Raw genomic sequence first — 5,804 nt, forward strand, 5'->3', positions numbered from 1 at the left:
GAGCCAGCTCTGCAGGTGACTGAGGGCGACTGAGGGCGACTGAGGGCGACTGTAGGGGACTGTAGGGGACTGAGGGCGACTGTAAGGGGACTGAGGGCGACTGGGGGCGACTGAGGGCGACTGTAGGGGACTGTAGGGGACTGAGGGCGACTGTAAGGGGACTGAGGGCGACTGTAGGGGACTGAGGGCGACTGTAGGGGACTGAGGGCGACTGAGGGCAACTGTAAGGGGACTGAGGGCGACTGTAAGGGGACTGAGGGCGACTGTAGGGGACTGAGGGCGACTGTAGGGGACTGAGGGCGACTGAGGGCGACTGTAAGGGGACTGAGGGCGACTGTAAGGGGACTGAGGGCGACTGTAGGGGACTGAGGGCGACTGAGGGCGACTGTAGGGGACTGAGGGCGACTGAGGGCGACTGTAAGGGGACTGAGGGCGACTGTAAGGGGACTGAGGGCGACTGTAAGGGGACTGAGGGCGACTGTAGGGGACTGAGGGCGACTGTAGGCGACTGAGGGCGACTGTAGGCGACTGTAAGGGGACTGAGGGCGACTGTAAGGGGACTGAGGGCGACTGTAAGGGGACTGAGGGCGACTGTAGGGGACTGAGGGCGACTGTAGGCGACTGTAGGGGACTGAGGGCGACTGTAGGGGACTGAGGGCGACTGAGGGCGACTGTAGGGGACTGAGGGCGACTGAGGGCGACTGTAAGGGGACTGAGGGTGACTGAGGGCGACTGTAAGGGGACTGAGGGCGACTGTAAGGGGACTAAGGGCGACTGTAAGGGGACTGAGGGCGACTGTAAGGGGACTGAGAGCGAGTGAGGGCAACTGTAGGGGACTGAGGGCGACTGTAAGGGGACTGAGGGCGACTGTAAGGGGACTGAGGGCGACTGTAAGGGGACTGAGGGCGACTGTAAGGGGACTGAGGGCGACTGTAAGGGGACTGAGGGCGACTGTAAGGGGACTGTAAGGGGACTGAGGGCGACTGTAAGGGGACTGAGGGCGACAGTAGGGGACTGAGGGCGACTGTAGGGGACTGAGGGCGACTGTAAGGGGACTGAGGGCGACTGTAAGGGGACTGAGGGCGACTGTAAGGGGACTGAGGGCGACTGTAAGGGGACTGAGGGCGACTGAGGGCGACTGTAAGGGGACTGAGGGCGACTGTAAGGGGACTGAGGGCGACAGTAGGGGACTGAGGGCGACTGTAGGGGACTGAGGGCGACTGTAAGGGGACTGAGGGCGACTGTAAGGGGACTGAGGGCGACAGTAGGGGACTGAGGGCGACTGTAGGGAACTGAGGGCGACTGTAAGGGGACTGAGGGCGACTGTAAGGGGACTGAGGGCGACAGTAGGGGACTGAGGGCGACTGTAGGGGACTGAGGGCGACTGTAAGGGGACTGAGGGCGACTGTAAGGGGACTGAGGGCGACTGTAAGGGGACTGAGGGCGACTGTAGGGGACTGAGGGCGACTGTAGGGGACTGAGGGCGACTGAGGGCGATTGTAAGGGGACTGAGGGCGACTGTAAGGGGACTGAGGGCGACTGTAAGGGGACTGAGGGCGACTGTAGGGGACTGAGGGCGACTGAGGGCGACTGTAAGGGGACTGAGGGCGACTGTAAGGGGACTGAGAGCGAGTGAGGGCGACTGTAAGGGGACTGAGGGCGACTGAGGGCGACTGTAAGGGGACTGAGGGCGACTGTAAGGGGACTGAGAGCGAGTGAGGGCGACTGTAGGGGACTGAGGGCGACTGTAGGGGACTGAGGGCGACTGAGGGCGACTGAGGGCGACGGTAGGGGACTGAGGGCGACTGAGGGCGACTGTAAGGGGACTGTAAGGGGACTGAGGGCGACTGTAGGGGACTGAGGGCGACTGTAAGGGACTGAGGGCGACTGAGGGCGACTGAGGGCGACTGAGGGCGACTTTAGGGGACTGAGGGCGACTGAGGGCGACTGTAGGGGACTGAGGGCGACTGTAAGGGGATTGAGGGCGACTGAGGGCGACTGTAAGGGACTGAGGGCGACTGTAAGGGGACTGAGGGCGACTGAGGGCGACTGTAGGGGACTGATGGCGACTGTAAGGGACTGAGGGCGACTGAGGGCGACTGAGGGCGACTGAGGGCGACTGTAAGGGGACTGAGGGCGACTGTAAGGGGACTGAGAGCGAGTGAGGGCGACTGTAGGGGACTGAGGGCGACTGTAGGGGACTGAGAGCGAGTGAGGGCGACTGTAGGGGACTGAGGGCGACTGTAGGGGACTGAGGGCGACTGTAGGCGACTGTAGGGGACTGAGGGCGACTGTAGGGGACTGAGGGCGACTGAGGGCGACTGTAGGGGACTGAGGGCGACTGAGGGCGACTGTAGGGGACTGAGGGCGACTGAGGGCGACTGTAAGGGGACTGAGGGCGACTGTAGGGGACTGAGGGCGACTGTAAGGGACTGAGGGCGACTGTAAGGGGACTGAGGGCGACTGTAGGGGACTGAGGGCGACTGTAAGGGACTGAGGGCGACTGAGGGCGACTGAGGGCAACTGTAAGGGGACTGAGGGCAACTGTAAGGGGACTGAGGGCGACTGTAAGGGGACTGAGGGCGACTGTAGGCGACTGTAGGGGACTGAGGGCGACTGAGGGCGACTGTAAGGGGACTGAGGGCGACTGTAAGGGGACTGAGGGCGACTGTAGGCGACTGTAGGGGACTGAGGGCGACTGTAGGCGACTGTAGGGGACTGAGGGCGACTGTAGGGGACTGAGGGCGACTGAGGGCGACTGTAGGGGACTGTAAGGGGACTGAGGGTGACTGTAAGGGGATTGAGGGCGACTGAGGGCGACTGTAAGGGGACTGAGGGCGACTGAGGGCGACTGTAGGGGACTGAGGGCGACTGTAAGGGGACTGAGGGCGACTGAGGGCGACTGTAAGGGGACTGAGGGCGACTGTAGGGGACTGAGGGCGACTGTAGGCGACTGTAGGGGACTGAGGGCGACTGTAGGGGACTGAGGGCGACTGAGGGCGACTTTAGGGGACTGAGGGCGACTGAGGGCGACTGTAGGGGACTGTAAGGGGACTGAGGGCGACTGTAAGGGGATTGAGGGCGACTGAGGGCGACTGTAAGGGGACTGAGGGCGACTGTAGGCGACTGTAGGGGACTGAGGGCGACTGTAGGCGACTGAGGGCGACTGTAGGCGACTGAGTGCGGGTGAGGGCAACTGTAGGCGACTGAGTGCGGGTGAGAACGACTGAGGGCGACTGAAGGAGACTGAGGGCCACTGGGGGCGAGTAAGGGCGACTGAGGGTGAATGTCTTTATTTTTCTATGAAAACATAACTACATTTGTGTCTGTGTTGTTGTCAGTGATCTACAGCAGAAGTTCCACATTGATTTTTGTTCCTCTTCAGCTTCAGCGTCGCCGTAACGTCGTCTGCGGAGAACTGACCGTCCTCGAGTCTCTGTCAACTAAGTTTTGACTTTTTATGTTTTTTACGAGTCGTGACACAAGTGTTTACAGAAAGAGTTTAATCGTAATAAAGCTCTGTTTTCCTTGTGTCGACTGATTAACGTTTTCTGACATGTTTGATTTTCTAATGACCTGACACTGTGGAGACGATTGTTGTTCAAATAAATGATTAAATCTGTCTTTGGCGTCGCCTCTTTATGTTTCCTTTGGTAGATTTACAATGAAACGCGTTTATTTCCATCTATGTGTAGCTTCTGGCTGTACCGAGAGAGAGGGCAGCTGCTGCTTGTTTAGTCCTGGTTTATTGGATGCAGTTTTGAGCGAGCGCTGCTGTAATGACATTAGTTCTGTTTCTCAGTTGCCTGTAGTGTGGATACTGCTGCGATGATGTACATTCAATATATTTTAGTCGTAGTTGTAATCCTTGCAGAACCCACTGCAATGACGTGGCTCAACTATTTGTACAAAACACAAAAAACTATGGCCTAAAACTAAATAAGCTGCAATTCTGACTCAAATCTTATAAACTCATTGTGGCAGGAAAGAACTATTGTGGATCCTGTGTTTTATGTTTATTTAAGTTCTTATGTTGAAATGTAATAGTGATAAATACATTCAAGGGGAAAGTATTTGAAGGTTGTACATGTGGTTTTGAACATATCAGTTCTGATCAGAGAAAAAATTACATTAAAAAAACATATTGGGCAATGACTTTAAACCACTGTTTCTCCGAGTGGAGTCTGGAGCCCCCTGGAGGGTCTCACAGACACTACAGGGCCCCCCCAAAGCTGTCTATAAAACAAGTACATTGAAAAACCAAAAACAGGAAAGTACTATAGTGAACCTGATTTGATCTACAGACATTGCTGTGCTGCTTTTTTATTTAATTTTGACTATAAAATTATGAGAAAATGCCTTTGCCTTTTCAATTATTATTGCTAGGGGGCCCTGAAAAATGAAAAATGACGACAGTGTAGCACTTTGACAAACTTGGTATAACAAGCCATTATTATTATTATTATTATTATTATTATTATTATTATTATTATTATTATTATTATTTATTATTATTATTATTATTATTATTATTATTATTATTATTATTATTAAAGTTACTTTTTAACAAATAAACGTGCATTTCCTTTCCAAATGTATTTATTTATTTTTTATAATTATTAGCATTAGGGAAGTGCGGTTAAGGTCATGTTCGTAGCAGCCAAAGGGGGTAAACCAAGCGAAAAAAACCCTGAAATTTCTCTATTTACTGGAACAAATGCTTTATTGTGAACACATAGAAACATGATGTTTCTAATAAATGAATGTTCAGAAAAATGGCGAGGAACAAAATGGTTTCACAATCCATAAAAACAGACAACGCTAACAGGAAGCTTACGTTAGCTTTATGCCAGGCTATGCTAACGTTAGCAAAGTGCCGTGTTTTGCTTCTACTGAACAATTTGCTGTGACAAAGCTCTCAAATGGACTCGGTTTTGGCTCGACTTTATTGGTGTGTGACAAATATGTTTATAGTCCGCCAGAAAACGGTAAAAAGAGTGAAAAATCGTGATTTCAGTGAGATTTTCCTTCAGTCGTATGACGGTTGCCGTGGCAATAGCTAATTTAAATAATTCCATGTTTTTTGATTCTAAAGATGACGGCATGTATGTGTATCTATAGCAACTATCAGATCCTGGTCAGCTTTACTCTTCAGGTGAGAGTAAACATCGCACGGTGGCACAGAAGTCGTTTTCCTGCAAACAATCTCAACAAAACATCGAAATTCAACCTTCAGAGGAGCCATGGACGGTAAGTGTCAAGTGCTATAAGCGTTTGGCTTGGTTTTTCATCGAGATTTAGAGGGAAACACGTCAAAATATGTTGTAGCATCGACCAGACCATAGTTTCTGGGTTGTATCTGTTAGCCCTGTTTCTAGAAACTATTGATAGTGTCAAAACATGACCTTGAATCATAGCTGAACTCAAGTAGGCAACTTTCCTTCGCTTTTATCAATGTTACCTCGACAAATACATACTTTAAGATGATGTTTTGTGGTTTCACTGTCACTAACTCCATGGTGTCAAGTGCTAATAAGCATCTTACATCAAGTGAGGGACGGAAGGGGCATTAAAATATGTTGTAGCATCTACCTGACCATAGTTTGTGGATTTTATGTGGATTTTAAACTATATGTGAGCGTATCTGGCTCTTGAGACCTGTTAATGCTATTTCCAGACTTCAAAAACTATTGATAGTGTCAAAACATGACCTTAAATGATAGTTGAACTCAAGTAAGCACCTTTGCTTCGCTTTTGTCAATGTTGCCGCGACAAAAACATACTTTAAGATGATGTTTTTTGCT

This window comes from Gobius niger (genome assembly GCF_951799975.1).
Source record: "Gobius niger genome assembly, chromosome: 10".
Lineage (NCBI taxonomy): Eukaryota > Metazoa > Chordata > Actinopteri > Gobiiformes > Gobiidae > Gobius > Gobius niger.